Source organism: Agelaius phoeniceus, chromosome 27, assembly GCF_051311805.1.
Source record: "Agelaius phoeniceus isolate bAgePho1 chromosome 27, bAgePho1.hap1, whole genome shotgun sequence".
NCBI classification, from domain to species: Eukaryota; Metazoa; Chordata; class Aves; order Passeriformes; family Icteridae; genus Agelaius; species Agelaius phoeniceus.
This window is the reverse complement of record NC_135291.1, coordinates 5609706-5627579: the sequence shown is the minus strand read 5'-3', so window position 1 is coordinate 5627579 and position 17874 is coordinate 5609706. Positions and strand designations below refer to the sequence as shown.

The 17874-nt window shown below is 44.1% G+C and overlaps 1 protein-coding gene across 4 annotated transcripts in view; it reads right to left on the bottom strand.

Annotated features, from left to right (window-relative positions):
* Positions 1–17874, bottom strand: part of LOC129132039 (uncharacterized) — a 286230-nt gene that overhangs the window by 156237 nt on the left and 112119 nt on the right. The window lies entirely within an intron of this gene.

The following is a 17874-nucleotide window of genomic DNA, read 5'->3' as shown; positions in this document are numbered from 1 at the left end:
CCAACCAGCAAGAAGGAAACACATGCTTTCCTAGGTGCTGTAGGCTTTTGGAGAATGCACATTCCCGAGTACAGTCAGACTGTGAGCCCTCTCTACCTGGTCACCCGCAAGAAGAACAATTTCCACTGGGGCCTTGAGCAACAGCAAGCCTTTGCCCAGATCAGGCAGGAGATTGCTCATGCAGTACCCCTTGGCCCAGTCAGGATGGGACCAGAGGTGCAGAACATGCTCTACTCTGCATCCGGGAGCGATGGTTTCTCCTGGAGCCTTTGGCAGAAGATGCCTGGGGAGACTTGAGGCTGACCACTGGGATTTTGGAGTTGAAGCTACAGAGGGTGAGAAGCCAACTACACTCCCACAGAGAAAGAAATCTTGGCTGCCTATGAAGGAGTCCAAGCCACCTCAGAAGTGATTGACATGGAAGCACAACTTCTCCTGGCACCCGGACTACCAGTCCTGGGGTGGAAAGGTTAAAAGGAAAGGTTCCCTCTACCCGCCATGCCACCAGTGCTACATGGAGTAAATGGATTGCTCTCATCACACAGCACACCCATATTGGAAACCCGAATTGCCCTGGGATTTTGGAGATAATTACAAACTGGCTGGAAGGTGAGAACTTTGGTCTCATTGATGAAGAGAAACAAGAACCAGTGACATGTGCTGAAGAAGCTCCACCATACAACCATCTACCAGCAGAGGAAACATGCTAACGCTCTTTTCACTGACAGTTCCTTTCGCATCATAGGTGTGAAAAATACATATTATATGTATTGGCTTTTCACAAATATTAAACTGAATACTATATGTGTTATGTTAGAATGTTATGTTGTGTTAATTATTATTAATATTTTGATAGTATGGTGAATGTAGTTTTGTGGTTAAAATGTAGTTTTTGTAGTTAAAATAGAGACTATGTATGTGGGATAATTTTTAAGGAGAGGAAGCGGGTACTCACACATACTATTTATGTAACAATTTGTCACAGATGTCTTTTATGAAAAATCCTTTCCTTAGGATTTTTCCTCCTGAGAAGCTGAGAGGCCTCAGGAACAAAATGTAAACAATGGTTATCTGCTGCTGTGGAATGCAACAGGTGGGTCTTTGATTGGCCTATGTTAGTTGTTTCTAACTAATGGCCAATCACAGTCATCTGGCTCAGACTTTCTGTCAGAGCCACAAGCCTTTGTTATCATTCTTTCTTTTTCTATTCTTAGCTAGCCTTCTGATGAAATCCTTTCTTTTATTCTTTTCGTATAGTTTTAATATATGTCATAAATTAATAAATCAAGCCTTCTGAAACATGGAGTCAGATCGTCGTCTCTTCCCTCATCCTAAGACCCATGTGAACACAGTCACAACAATTTTATTACTATTAAACTTTAAAAAATTTAAAAACAAGTGATTAGCATTTTTCACAATTATGGTAACAGAGGATGGTTATAATACCTCGCTGCCGGTGCCTTAGGGAAATCAGGGTGAGGAAGGCGCTCCCTGCCCTATTTGGCAGCCTCACTCTGTGTTCCTCTAATGTGACTGACAGACGCAGCTTAGGATCTGGACAAAAGGAGGCAATAAAACAAAGAAAAGGGAAGGGATTCCCTAAAACCACAGTAATTGGCCACTAAAATGAAAATGTACATGAAGAACAAAGATTAAGGACAAAGGATAGGTAAGTACTTGTTTGAACGGGGACAGATAAGGGGGGGAAATGTGCGTGTGTGGCTGAGAGGCAGGCTGCTGATCCCAGACCTGCCAAGTGAGTGAGGAGTCTCCCATGCTGCATTTTTGTTTTTTCGCGAGAAAAACGGCCAGTACAGAGATGAAGTGAGAGATAAAAAGAGTGAGAGGACCCCTCCTGGGGAAACTGGGACTGGGTCTTAGGCAAGGGGTGGGACCCCATGGAGAGAGGAAGCCGAGGGTTTTCCTGGCATAATCCACTGGGAGAGTGAAATAAAATAAATTAAAAAGTGTGGAAGGGGCCCCTAAAAATTCTGCTGGATTGAGGGATAAGAGTGCTTGAGAGCATCCAGAATTGAACCTGCTGGGCTGAGGGATTAACATTCCAAGAGCATTCAGGGTTAAGCAAAATTCTGCTAAACTGAGGTTATACCCAAGAGAATCTGGGGTTGTACAACACAGCTGGATTGATGAATAAAAATGCCCAAGAGAATCTGGGGTTGTACAACACAGCTGGATTGAGGGATACCCAAGAGCACTGGGGACTGGCCAGTGGCACCTAAAATTGCATTACATGGTTTGAAAGTAAAAGGTACCTTATTGTTTTCTTGTGTGTGAGAGTGAGTCATGCACAAAATTAGCCTCAACTCAGGGCAGGTGGGGGCTGTGACATAAGGTATAGGTGACCTGCAAATAAGCCATTGTTCCCCGGGGCAGGTGGGGGCTGCGACAGAGCATGTGTGTGACTGCAAACGGGCCATTGTCCCCCCGGGCCTGTGAGGGGGCCGTAGCTGAAGAGTGTGAGTGACACAAATCAGCCTCACAGGTGAACGGGCACCGGAGGCAGCAGAGTCAGGGCCCTCCCAGGAGGCCGGGAGATACTGAGACCCAGAGGCCAACGCCAAGGGGAGGGGGCCACAGGGACCCGCGATTCTCTGTCAACAGGGATCCACTTTGTGTCCTGAGCGTGTGAAAGAATGTGTGGAAGTGAATGAGAAATAAAAGTGAGTCAATGTAGACAAATGAAAGTATGTGTAGTGTAGATTGTTTATTTTAAAATTCCCTGTATCTCCTTGGAGGGAGGTGTATTGTATTAAATAGTTTTGTGAGGAAAAGGGGATTTTTTTTTTTTTTTTTTTGTGGTTGGAAGAAAGTGGTATTTAGGTTGTTAAAGAAAGTGAAAAACAGAGGAAGGGGATGAGGGGATGAATAGATAAGATCTTGAAACCAGTAATTTGGATACCAGGAAAAAAAAAAAAAAAAGGAGTAAAAAGCATACTAGCAGGGATACCCCAAAATTACCCTTTGGGAGTTATGTTAGCTAACAGAGACACAAATCCTTACAAAAGGAGAAAATACAGGATATGCAGAAGTTGATGGGAAAAACATGCAAATTATTCAAAAAGAGAACTTAACCTTAAACTGGTAAGCTCAAACTTGTGAATTATATGCTCTAAAAAGAGCACTGGAATATTTAGCACACAAGAAAGGAACTATATATAGTGATTCAAGGTATGCCTTTGGAGTAGTACATACCTTTAGAAAAATTTGGAAAGAAAGAGGAGATCACTTAATTCAAGAGGAAAGGGATTAGTACATAAGAGACTTATTTTAGAAGTTTTAGAGGCATTAAAATTACCTGAAAGAGATAGCTATAGTACATATTAAGGGACACCAAAAGGGAATTACCCCAGAAATAAAAGGAAATAATTTGGCAGACCAGGAAGCTAAAAATGTAGCCGAAAATAGGCCAAAAGAGTTATGTTAATATTAATTCCAAATGAGGAAAAATTAGAAATTCCAAAGCTTAGTGAAGCAGAGAAAAAAAGAATTTAACAAGATAGGAAGAGAGCAAGAAGGATCTGGGAAATGGAAGCTTCTTGATGGAAGACAATTACTTAATAAAAACACTTACTAAGAAAATATTAGAAAACATGCATCAGAAAACCTTGTAAGGTACTCAGGATTTGTGTAATAATTTTCATAAGGAATTGTTATAAATGATCAATCAAAAGCCAAATTATAAAAAAATGTGAAAATATTTATCTTTTTCTGCGACCAAAATACAGTCCTCAAAACCACCACAGTCAAAGAGACAGCGTTGAGCCCGGGATCAGCACCGGGTGAACCTGGCTCCATCCTCTATGACATCGAATCCCCCCATGTTCATGAGAGTCACTTCTAGCGGGGATGTTTTATACAGTTTATTGTGCCTGAGGCAAAGGAGTCCCAATTTCTTTTGTAACTCTTCACATTCATAGTTAGTTCTTTCCCTGTGCAGAGCTGGACAAAGGCAGTCTCCTGGCTGATAGCCAGCGTTGATCGATCGAATCCGGGGAAGTAATGTATTCACATGTATCTTCCTGGCGACTCTGGCTATCTTGATTGATGCTATCGGTGGGACAATGATCACTCTTAGGCAGTTTCTGATGACTCAGGATACTGGTGATCATCGCGTTAGATGCGTCTGTTCTTGGGCTAAAGTGCCTTATCTAGCCCGACTCCTGGAATTTTAGGGTTTGAATAGGCATCCGCCTCTCGGGGCTGCCTGTGGTCAGAGACTCGTTTGGATTTCACAATCTTTATAAAATACATTCTTTGATAGCATGAATTATTTCTACCATATATTACAATCCCTCCCCTTTAATATCACCACATTAATTCATGCTTCCTCTATAACCCAAATTGCTAAAATCTATTCATTTCTACATCTACCCGCCACCTTTATGGGTCTTCCACAAAGAGAACAAAACTTTATTAAATCATCCCATGCTCTCCTTGTGGAATCCCTTGATAATCAGTATTGTTAACACTCGTTTTGACTCATTTCTCAAACTTTGCCAATACTTCTGCAGCATTGCTCACATACTTTCTCTCTCCCAGGCTCATGATTTTGGATGTGTTTCTTCTGGAAGCCAATTCTGGGTCCATGGGTACAATTGCTATCTGCATCCCCTGTACCACGGAATGAATCAGTCTAATAAAACAAGGAATTAGACATGGAAGAAATAGGATTACGGCTACTGAACACAGCACAAAGAATATTATTTTGTTCCACCAGGCCCCATCAAACAATCTGCCCCACCATGATGATTGTAAAATCGAATTCTATTTTTGAACCAGGACATGGGCCACCTTCTTGATCTCGGCTGCCAATCCTCTTATGGTTTCCCCATAATCATCAATTTCAGTACAACATTCTGATTGGTTGAACTTCCCACACACTCCCCCTTCTTTGGCCAGCAAATAGTCTAAAGCTTTTCGATTTTGGTACACAAATGCCCATACCTGGGTGTGCTGCCAACTTAATAAATCCAGGGCCTCTGAGGTGTGATTTGATACAATTTCTACCACTGCCTGCAGCCTGATCAGTCGGCTCAGTAGATAAATCGGAGTCTTATATCTGTAGCTTCCATCTTGAGCCCACGTGGCTGACCCATAATAATCAATCTCGCTGCTGGCCACTCTTCCTCCCCCCAAGTTTGCCTACCACTTATGACAGGTATCATCTTTTTCAGACTTCTTCTCTCTCCTCAGGAGCCCCTAGCAGGTTACTTTTTGTTTGAGGGAGAGTGAAGAACACCGGCTGGATCATGCCCAAAGTGCATGATCCTTTCCACCTTGGGGGTAATTCGCTGTATGCCTTTTTCCTGCAAATTCAATAGATTCCATCCGGAGCTTTCCATCTAATGTTAGTTTTCCCTGGGTCTCCCCAGTATTCTCTCAGGCCCTCCAAGGATTGATAAGGGTTGGCTCCACGACTTTTGATCCAGCAAAGTGCTATCCTTTTGTTCCATTCACAATTTGTCTCATTTTTCCGGCTCCAATACCCTGTAGGGGGTTCTGGCTGCCAGACCTTGCCCTTATTGTTTGAATTTACCGTCAGGGTAGTTATACACAGAGTGTATCCCACCATTTCGGTATATTCCTTTCCTTCCTGACTGATGCAAATGGTTCCAATCACCCTTTGATCCAACACCCACCCCTCAGGTCTCTGTGCCAATTTTGAGACCCTCGGATTGTCCCATTTCAGAAGTTATTCTGGAGCCAAACCTTCCCCTTTCCATGGCCACTTTTCTGCTGACTTCAGCCCCCTGCAAATCCACCAATTTGACAATTCCAGTTCTGTTGCAATTTCTTGCATTAAATCAATAAATAAGTTTCAATTGGGGGAAGGTAGTTCCCCATCAGCGTGTTGTTTTTCAAGCAGTTCATACTGCTCTCCCAGGGTTTTCAATCTCTCTTGCTCTATTCTTTTCTTCCTCAATTCTGACTCCCTTCTTTTCAGTTCCTGAGTAATTTCCCTCATTTTTCCCTCAGGATCCGCACCGTCTTTGTTTTTAGCAAAGCAGACAACCCTATCATATTGCAGGCATACTCTATCATCGTTCGCCTGTGCTAAATCAAATATGATCGGTTCCCTGCTTAGGGCGAATTTGCTGTCAAATTTAACATTTCTTCCCACCTGGTACATTTTTCCATTCATCACACACATCCCCAGTCTCGCATTGTCATAACACAATGGATTCACCTGGTGATATGCAACAAAAATTGATTCTGTTTCTCCCCCAACCCACATAGTTCGATTACATAGATTGCAAACAGGGATTGAGATTATTTCCACATTCCTTTTCCATCCTTCCACCAATCTGATGTTGGTGCTTGCCTGACTGCCCATTCTGTGTCCCTACCTCTGGATTGAAACACCAGATTCCTTTGTCCAATTTACACAATTTGACCCTTGTGCCGTTCACCCAACAGTACCTGCCAGGCTCCCTGATGCATTCCTCTGGGGCTTGGTATGCTGAGGGTTCCCCGTCCCTTTGTTCAGTCGGGACCACCTGAGTGCATTTATTGCACTCGTCCGTGGAGTTTTCATTTCTGCCACTCATCAAGACCTCAGTGTGCAGACTCTGCGTCCTGCACATGGCTACGCTCAGGCCAATCAGGATTCCCACCAGGCGTACTCCTCTGCCTTTGCCTCCGCTCCCTGGGGTGCCACCAGTGGCGAGGAAGACCATCTTCACAGCAGCAGGAGTATTCTTCAGGGAATATATTCTCTGACCTCGCTGCATACCTCCTTTTGAAGGCGCCCCACCATGAAACTTTGACGGCATCTGAGCTGCACAGTACTTTGATTGATTTCTGGCACTTCACATCCAGAATCTCTGCCTTAGACCTGAGCTTTCGATGCACCCCATTCTGAAAACTGTGAAACCACTCCTGCGAGTCCAATTCAATGATTCTTAAATTTGTGGCTAGGGTTAGAATATGGTCAGTCAGCTCAAGCTCCTCTTCCAGACACTGTCTGCACAATCCCTTTGGCCTCTGTCCCTTCTGCAGTGTACAACAAAAACACCCTGACAATACTCACACTTAAAATGTACAGACAGATATCATACACAGTCAGACAGTATACAACCTACCCTTTTGCTGTGGTCATTTACAAGTATGTTGGAGTTTGATTTTCAAGTCACCTGGGGAAGGAGCTGACCCTCCACTTGGGCGCTTCCTCCTGATGTTCGACTTTCTTCACCCTAGACGCATGTGTCCAGCCTTTCTCTGCAGTCCAAATGGCCGTGTCTGTTGTCAGAAGGACAAGAAGGGGGCCTTCCCAGTGTGGGGAGAGGGGTACATCTTTCCACGTTTTCACAAGCACTCTGTCACCTGGTTGGATTTTGTGGATAGCAAATCCCAGAGGAGTGCTTTGAGATACTATCCCTTGTTTTCTTAGTTCCTGTACATTTTTGTTGATTGCAACCAAATATGGTTGAATCTGGCTGTCCTCAAGCCTGGGGTGTCCCACTGGCATTCCATGTCTATATGGCATCCCATATAGCATTTCAAACGGTAAGAGCCCCGTCTCCAAATGAGGCATTGTCCTGATATTAAGCAAGGCTAAAGGTAGGCATTTCAGCCAAGACATCAGAGTTTCTAAAACTAATTTAGATAACTGCACTTTCAAAGTCTGATTCATCCTTTCCATCTGTTCTGAGCTCTGGGAATGCCACAGAGTGTGGTATTCCCACCGAATGCCTAGTGCCTCTGCCATCTGCTTAATAATTTTTGATGTAAAAGGAGTTCCTTGGTCCAAATCAATGTAATTCACCACCCCATATCGGGGCACAATTTCCTCCAGTAATTTTCTGGACACTGTCTGAGCCGTTGCCCATGGACTGGGAAAAGCCTCCACCCAATGGGTCAATTTGTCCACGATTACCAGCACAAATTTGAACCTCCCCACTTTGGGCAATTCAGTGAAATCGACTTGAATCTTTTCAAATGGTCGGTACGCAATGGGGTGACTCCCCAGAATGGCCTGTCTTGCCTTGCTCTTGTTAATTTTCTGACAAATCAGGCATCCTTTTGCCTCTTGTTTGGCCAATTCGTAAATTCCCCTGCACCTGAAAAATTTCAAAAATTGTTCTGCCAGGACCTGTGCCCCCCAGTGTGTTTGCTGGTGCAGTTTCCTCAAAATCCTCCTCGTAAAACCTTTAGATACTAGTTCTCTCCCATCTGGCAATTTCCACTTACCTTCTTTCAATTTCCCCCCAGTCTTCTCATAGCTTTCAATCTCCTTTTGGGAGGGTTGAGGAGGGTCATCTGGGACCTCGATCCCTTCAATCTCCGGGGTACTCACTGTCATCAGTGCCGCGGTCTTGGCTTCCTGGTCTGCCAAATTGTTTCCCTGGGTTCGGAACTGCATCTCTTCCTGGTGTCCCTTCACGTGGACCACCTCAATTTCTTCCGGCTCCCTTATTGCTTCCAAAATTTGCTGGATCAATTCCCTGTGCATCAGTCCCCGTCCCCATGTGTTGATCAACCCCCTTTCTTCCCAGATTTTCCCAAAGGTGTGAACCACCCCAAAGGCATACCTAGAGTCTGTAAAAATTGTTCCCTTCTTCCCCTTCAGTCCTTTCAAGGCTCTCAGAACTGCGTACAGTTTGCAAGCCTGTGCAGACTAACCCGCGCTCAGGGGACCTGCTTCAATCACTTTTCCTGTTCGTCCATCTACGACTGCGTACCCTGACTTTTTTTCCCGTCAATCACCCTGCTTGACCCATCTACAAACCAATTTTCCCCTTAATCTAATTCTTCCTCCTCCAAATCCTCTCCAATTTTCATCTGCAACTCAATCACTTCCACACAATCATGAATGAGTTCCTCTGAAGCTTCCCCAAACCAAAATTTCGCAGGATTCTGCACGGTTGTTGTTCACAATTCCAAATCCTGTGAATTAATCAAAATGGCCTCATACGCTAGCAATCTAGCATCAGTGAGCTATTTATCTGCTTTCTGTTGTAGTATGCCCCGCATATTGTGCGGTGCAAATACTACCAAAGGTGCCCCGAAAGTTACTTTCTTAGCTTCCTCCACCAGCAGTGCTACAGTGACGATTGCTTGCAAGCATGTGGGCCAGCCCCTGCTGACCGGGTCCAAAAGCCTCAACAAGTAACCCACAGGTTTCCTGACCCCCGCCCAATCCTGTGTCAGCACCCCATGTACTGTGTGATTGCTCACGTCCACAACAACTGGAATGGTCGCTTCACATCAGGGAGACTCAGCACTGGTGCTGCTGTGAGTGCTTCCTTGTTTCCCTAAACTCATCCTCATCTTTTTCCGTCCTATTGACTCTGTCCGTGGTGAGTTTCTTGTATAGAAACTTCACCTTCTCACTGTATCCTTCAATCTGCTGCCGGCAATATCCCAACAACCCCAAAAGTTGTCTGACTTCCATTTTGTTTGCGGGGCTGGTAAGGCAATAATCTCTGCCACCCTTTCAGGATCCAATTTCTTTTTTCCCTTGGTTACCCAATGTTCCAAGTACCTGACTTCAGTCTCTGTGAATTGCAACTTCGACATCAACACCTTCAACCCCTTTTCCCGTAAAAAGTTCAAAAGTTCAATGGTACTGCCCTCACAACCTCCTCCCTCGGACCTGTGACCAACAAATCATCCACATATTGTAGCAATTTTGTCCCCTCCGTTGGTACAAAGTGACTCAGCACCTGCTCAAGTGCTTGCCCGAAAAGGTTTGGGGAATCAACAAAGCCCTGAGGCAACGATGTCCATCTGAGCTACTGCTTTCTGTTTGTTTCTGGGTCTTCCCACTGAAACGCAAAGTAATCTCTGCTGTCCTCTGCTAAAGGACAGGTCCAAAAAGCATCCTTCAAATCAATCATGCTGTACCATGTCCTCGGGAGAAATGTTATTCAGCAGGGTGTGAGGATTCGAGACCATGGGGAACAAAGTCTTAGTTCTCTGATTCACAGCACTTAAATCTTGCCCCAGCCTGTAGCTACCGTCCATCTTTTTCACAGCCAGAATTGGGGTGTTGTGCCGGGACATGCACGGCTCCAACATTCCTTTCTTTATTAATTCATCAATCACTGGATTCAATCCCTTCCTCCCTTGCATGGGTATGGGATACTGTTTGACCCGAATGGGGTCCTCTGGTCTCTCAATTTCAACATGGATTGGCTCTACGTCCAGCCTCCTGGCCTCCCCTTGGACATACCAAACCTTCGGATCTATTTTCTCCTCATCCTGGGTGGTAAGTTTTTACATTCTCACCCTGAGCCAGGAATCTTCCACTGCCAAGCCGTTTTCTAGGGCTACCATCAAGTCCCGCCCTAGCAAATTAAAGTCTGCGTCCCTTATCAATAATATATTTCCTGTACATCTTTTGTTTTCCGTCTCTATCTCAACATCTTTTATGATCGGAACCTTGAGGGTTCCCCTTTTGCCCCAATTAAATCACTGAGTCGTCATCAGAGAACACCCTTGTGGTAGCTGCTGCTCTGCGGTTCGTTCCACCCCAGAATCTACTAAAAACCACAACGCTTGCCTGTGGGGTCCTATTCTTAACTTCATCAAGGGCTCCCTCAGTGTTCCAGACCCCAAACTGAAAAGCCCCTGACACCCCTAATCTTCCTGAAACATCTCCTGGTCCTTGGCTTTGTTGAGACAATTCCTTCGGATGTGTCCCTTTTGCTTTCAGTAATAGCACTCAAAGTCCTTCTTTTGGTTGCTTGATCCTTTTCCTTGGGAAGAGTTTTGCTTCTTTGCCGGCGCTGCTTTCGCCTTGTCTTTGACCTGTTCCTGTTTCTGTGACTCTCTCACTGCAGCTACCAATACCTTTGCTTGAATCTTCTGTTTTTCTTCATCTCTTCTCATGTAGACCTTCTGGGCTTCTCGGAGCAATTCCTGCAATCCCTTGTCCTGCCATCCACCTATCTTTTCTAACTTTTTCTGTATGTCCTCCCAAGATTTTGCCACAAACTGAGTTTTCAACAAAATTGCCCCAATCGGAGAATTGGGATCAGTCCCCGAATACATTCTCAGGCTCTTTCAGAGCCTCTCCAACCACTCCGTGGGCATCCTGTGCTTTCCCTGGCATTCTCTGAGTACCTTACTCATGTTCTGCCCCTTGGATACCGCTTCTCTGATACCCTGAATTATCATGTTCCTTAGATTTATCATTTTCTTCCTCCTCCTGGGCACTCGAGGATGGTTTCTGTTTTGGCCACCTCTCGTCCCCGCTTCCCCATTGGGGTTTCTCTTTTCTCAATCTTTGATTGTGGCTTGTCTGATCATGTCCGTCTCCTCACTGATGAACAGGGACCTCAGGATCACATTGAGATCCTCATAAGTGTAGGTGCTGGTCCCTAGAAACTCATCTAGTCTTTCTGCCACCCCCACAGGATTGTCCATCAATTTTCCCATCTCTTTCTTGAACGCCCTCACGTCTCCAGTATTGATCGGCGTGTGTATGAAACCAATAGCTCCCGAAGCTGTTGGCACTTTCCGTAAAAGAAAGATGCCAGGCTTCTCCTCCTCATCCTCACTGTCTCCAGTGGTTGCCCTCCTCGTTCGCCACCTCATTCGATGGGCCAGGGGAGAGCTGACTTTCTTGGGGAAAATTACCTGTTTTTCTTTGGTGTTGGGGAGGGTTGGTGACTGCGGCTGCTCACATGGGAGAGAAGGCGCCGCAGCCAGCTCTGGTGGGTGCGGTGGTGCTGAGACCTGTCCCTGCGGGATCGCCGCCTCGGGAGGCAAGGCGGGCACCTGCGGTACCTGGGCCGGTCTGGGGTGGAGGGACAAGGTAGGGGGGTGGAAACTTGTCCAGGGGTTCCCACTCTTTTTCCCCAGTTTGCCGTCTGTCTGAGAGCTCGTACCAGGTATAAACTTGTACAAGCGTACCTCCACATTTCGTCATACTCAATTTCCTCGAAATCCTGCGGGCAGTGATCGGATACGTGGTCATACAGGGACTCACATGTCCATGCCTCAAAAGTGCCAAACACTAGCTAAACCATACATTTTCTGATCTCTTTCCCTCCCAATTTTTCCTTGCAAAAATGTATCATTTTCCCCTTGGACCTCCCCACTTTCCTGGGGCTGTCATCCCAGTGTTCTAACATCCATCCCAACGGACTTTCCCTTGGAATTTCTGGCAGAACTTTCCTGGGACCCTGGGGAGATTTTTGTTGGGGCTTCTTCTGGAACCTGCTTTTTCCCAACCCCATTTTTCCAAAAATCCCGTCTGTAAATTTTTCTCACCTTGTCTCCTCCGGTTGGGACGCTCAATGTGGGTCCCGAGTCTCTGTCTGATGTCAATTTCCTGAGCTTGCAAAATGCTCACCAGTCTTACTCAGTCATGCAGAGAACCGTTCCTCAGACTTTTCGACTGGTCTCAGATGTTCTTACCTGTTCCTCCAGATCAGAAGGCAGACGGGCTCCTAGAATTTTCCAGGACCATCTTTTTTTCCCCTTTCTCACCCAACTGTGACTGATTCCCCCTGAACGCCCTATGAGTCCTGGGTCCCACGTGTGTTAAGAAAAAGTGTCCGCTTCCCCCTTGACCGACTACGTCCCTTGTGGGATGGTGGAAATGCAATCGTGGGGTCCACAGGCGCTTCGTGATAGAATCAGATCTTACACACACGCTCGGTCACACCCCACTCAACCATGTGATACTCACAGTTCCTTTCCCGTGTGGATTCTTCATGCACGTCGATTTCTGAGTGGAAAAAAGCACCTTGGCTCAGAGATCCCCTCTGGATCGTAGCAAGTTTCCAAGAACTGGGCCCATTTTTATCCCTCTTTGGCTGTGGCTCTGGTTTCAGTTTGGTGATTTTTGATTGGTCTCGTGAACTCTCAATCCCGTTCAGACTGCTGAAATCAGTGGGGTGCCTTCTGGCTGGGAAGGGGTCCCCAAACCCCAAATTCAAATCACATAGGGGTCACCAGAATTGTTATATATGATAAATCATGAGCCAAATTATCAAAAATTGCAAAAAGATTTACTAATCTTTCTGCGCGACTGAATTACGGTCTCTGAAACCACCACAGCCAAAGAAGCAGCGTCGAGCCCCAGATCGGCGCTGGGTGAAGCTGGATCTGACTTCCATCGCGTCAGAATCCCCCCTGTTCAAGAGAACCGTTTCTTGTGGCGAGGTTTTATACAGTTTATTGTGCCTGAGGTGAAGGAGTCCCAATTTTTTTTGTAACTCTTCACATTCATCACTGTTCCTTTAGTGTGCAGAGCTGGACAAAGATCGGCTCCAGGTGGATAGTCAGTGTTGATGGGCTCCAGGGAAGCCATGTATTCAGATGTGTAATTCTGGAATCGCTGGCTATCTTGATTGATGCAATTGGCAGGGCAATGATCGCTCTTAGGCAGTTTCTGATGACTCGAGATACCGGTGATCATCATCCTGTAAGCATCTATTCTTACACTAAAGCATCGATCGTTACATCCTGTAAGCATCTATTCTTACACTAAAGCATCGATCGTTATCTTAGCCATGTCCGGGAATTCGTTGGAATCTGAATCGACATCTGCTCTCGGGCTGGGGTGGTCAGAGACACATTTTGGATTTTACAATCTTTATAACATACATTCTTTAATAGCATGAATTATTTCTACTATATATTACAATGGGCACACACAAGGAATAAAATTTTTATATAGAAAATTAACAAAGGAAAATGATGTTAAATTAAAAGAGTGGAAGTTAAAACTAGCCTAAGTACCAACGTTAAGCTTATCCTTGTTAGAAAAACCCTTTTCATTTGTACATAAATGTAGAAAATGGAGTAGATCATAAAATTTTAATTCAGGAGTGGGAAGGAGTAAAGAGACCAGTAGCTTATTTATCAGAGATGTTAGACCCAGTAAGCCACAGCTGGCCAGTATGTATTTAAGCTATAACAGCTACTGCAATCCTAGTAAAAGGAAGTTGTAAGCTTACTTTTGGAAGTAAACTAGTTGTGTGTATACCTTGTACAGTCCAAGGTGTGTTGAATCAAAGAAAAGAGAAAAAGATAGGGAAAAGAAAAGAAAGTAAGAAGAGAAGAAAGAGAGAAGTTGAAGAAGGGGGCGGGGTAGTTAGCAGACTCTGGAATGTTAGAATGTAGAGTGATGATGTCTTGGTGCTGGAGGAGAACAGAAGTGTGAATGCGGTTTCTGCACAAAGGACAGGGAAGTGTCTTAACACATGGCTGTTATATGGTTATTCAATGCCGAACTGGGGTCCGGAAAAGGTTTATCAGAACGGCCCCTCCTTGAAGGGAAAAGAGGATAAGAAGGAAAAAAGGAAAAAAGAATGTCAGGAGCACCTGAGGACACCAAGTTTAGGGCTGTCAAGGCTGGGAGGTGTCTGACCACTCCTGTACGAGCTGCGGGGTCCTGAGTCCAGGATGGCAGCACTGGCCTAGGCAAGTTGGTAGAGAGAGAAAGAGAGAGAAGAGAGAGAGGGGGGGTGAAAGGGACCCAAGGCATGCCCCCAGGGTCCCCATGCCTGTGGCTGTCTGTAAGTTCTGCCCGGCTCCCTGGGGCAGGATCTGCCCTGGCTGGGGCCCTGCAGTAAAGTGGCAGCAGTGGGAGAAGGGTGAGGAACAGCACTGAAAGAAATGTGGTGAAAAAAGAAAGAAATGTGGTGGGAAAAAAAGGGAAAGAGGAGGATTTTTTTCTGAGGAATGGGTCTGTAAGGCTAAAACAGTTAAATGTTGCCCAAAAAGTAAAAAGCAATAGATGTGATTCATCTCGTGTTAAAATTGGCCTGGCCTTTCTTGTTTAACTAACTGTAGCTCACAGAAAGAAGAATTTGCCTCTGCAGCTGTTAGCACAGCTGGATACAAGAAGAAGAGGCAGCTGTGGAGGAAGCTTTTCGCTAAACCCAGAAAGTTTTGAAGAAAGCTAATGGTAAAAGTTAATGCAGTATTGTCTTTTATCACTGTGCTATTAAGAAGTCCTTTCCAGGTACTACTGAAGCAGCAATCTGAATCACAGAAAGAGGGTGAATTCAAGCCAGCAGAATCAAAGGACTTGTGAAGGAATTTGAGGAATGGACTAACCATTGATACCAAACCAGGTGATACCAAATTGAATTTCAAACGGGGACTGGGTGGTAATGGTTTGGGAAAACCCAAATGATCCAAGAAATGTACAAAGAATAACACCCAATTAAGAAATAAGGCAAACTTTACATTACTGGTCTTAAGCACTGCCTGAATAAAACATCTCCCTGGGGAGGAATACTTCAGATAGAAGGATCAAGACTGTTTTAGTCAAAGAGTTCTTGTATTCTGACTTTAGCCTGCGAATTGTACAGGGAAGAAGGGAAATTACCATCTCCATTAGTACCATACTGTAAACTTTATTTGATTCATTCTGATACTGGACATGCTAGCTGGGTTATAAATAAATGCTTGAATTGTGGGAATAATTAGTATTGTAGTTCACAAAATTTATGCTCTTACTGCAAAAAGTGTTAAAGTAATAACTTTGTTTTGTGGATGGGAATTGTTAGTGCCTGTTGAATGAGAGATAACTGAGGAACGGTGGGAAACCACAGTTAAGGCGTGTCAAAAACAACTTGCCTGAAAATTTGTTAAGAGAAAGTGACAAGGAAATAGAGGGCAAGACCAGATTGGCCTCTGTATTTCGCCACTGAGAAGATCAAATACACCTGCTGTGGGCTGCAACCTCACAGGCCTGGGAGGTGGGAGTATAAGCCATACTGGACCTCTGTTATTCCTGTTTCTTGCACTCATTTGTTGTCTTTTCCCTTTTGGGATATCAGCAAGATCGTGTCACAAATACTATGGAAAGCATCACATAGAAAAAAATCAAAGTTCCTCTTTTATTACACACACCCATGTCAGCAGCCACTGTTATACAACCCATCCAAATTAAGAAGCCGTAAGCAAAATGGAGAAAATTATTGGATTACAAGAAACTTAGGATAAAGTGGTAATAGATTTGGAATTGAATGTCCAAAAGGAGAGAGATGGATTTGGTTTACCTTTAATCTTAAAGATACAGTTCAGGATTTGGTAAAAAAACAAATAGTAAACAAAAAGGTAAAACCAGCACAGCAATTTAACTCTGTATTGACCCCAATTTATCTGTTGAGTCGTATTACAAGACTCCAAGCAGTTATGGAAATGACAGCAAATGGAGCCGCCCAGGCATTAGAGTTAATATCAAGTCAGCTAAGCCAAACAAAACCTGTAGTGTATCAGAATAGGTTGGCTTTAGATTATTTATTGGCTAAATAAGGGGGTGTTTGTGGAAAGTTTAATATATCAGATTGTTGAAAATTGATGACCACAGAAAAGTCATTCTAGAAAAAGCAAAAGAAATCAGAGGAAAAAAAAAAAAAAACCAAAGCAGGTACCAGTCCAAAAATTAGAAAACAATGTTAAAACCTAGCTGCTGGAGTAATGTATTAGAAGAAATTAGGAGTTTTCATTTTATGTGTTACAGCTGTTTTGGTATTTCTTCCTTGTGTAATCCCCTGTTTTATTTTGCCAGCATAGTCCAGAAGATGCAAGTAGACAAGAAATATTGCTCAAGCCAAATAATTTACAAAGAATAAGAGTGGGGATTGGGAAAAATGAGTATTTTATGATTGGCTTTTCGCAAATATTAAAATGAATATTATATGTGTTGTGTTAGAAAGTAATGCTGTATTAATTCTCTTAAGAAGTGTGTTAAATACAGTTTTAGGTTATAAAAAATGTTAAAATATAAACGATGCTATATAGGATACTTTTTTAAAAGAAAGGACTTGCAGCAAGATAGCAGCCACAGGACACCTAAATCTTTCAGAGAAAAAGAATTTATTGCCCTCTTATCAGAAGAAAGGAACTTCTTCCCACCTCAAAGGCGCCGTTAAGATTCAGACCAGACAGAATCCTCCTTTTGAATGGAATTTATGCATCATGTATGAAGTGTATGAATATGCAACAGGCTATTGCTTTTAAGGGTTAATCCTTTGTTAACGGGTGTCATTTTTCAGACAGAAAAAGGACACAGGAAGGACACTGCCCAGAAAAAGGTACCCAGACGTCTGTAACTCTTTGGTTCTATTGTCTCATATTGTCCTAATTCAAATTGTCTGAATTATTATTACTCTAATTGTATTACTATTTTTATAACCATTTTATTACTTTTAAACTTTTTTTATAACCATTTATTACTATTAAACTTTTAAAATTAAAAAAAACAACAAGCGATTGGCGCTTTTCACAGCAGTTCTCAGCCGCAGTCCCAATGTAGCAGGACACGGCCTGCCGGCTCCCGCACGGCATTACACAAAGGAGCGGCTGCGCTGCTCCTCTTCCTCCTTTGCCTCTCATATTCCAACTGTTTTAGCAAGTCCATAATTGCTGACCAAGGCTTTATAACACCGATGTTCTCACCATTAGAGGCTGCTGCAAATATATATTGTCCAGCTCCCTCCCAAAAGTGCAAATCTAAAACGGTCCCTTCTGATACATCCAGCTGATGGCTTTCACACCATGTGAACCAAGCTTGTAGGGCTCATTCATTGTAATCAATCCCTCTCCTTTTAAAGAAGAAAATCTACAGAGTTTTCTGGTGCTGACATCCAAGCTCCCATGGTCTCCTAGGTGATTGCAGTCCACAAAAACAGGGCTAGAAACCTCACAGCACTTTCTGCTGTCTATTTAGCAAAGTTCTGTTTTTTCACCATGCTGGCTGTCCCGCCGATTCCCAGTCTTATGCTGTATTTATTCCGGTTCCCACACTGATTCCCAGCTCTTACACAGCTTGTAACCCAGTTCTACACTAATTCCCAGCTTTACGCTGTAATATTCCCGGTTCTAAACACCGTACCGGCTTTTTGCCATCTGTCTCCTTTGCTCTGTGCCAGGTTATGGCTG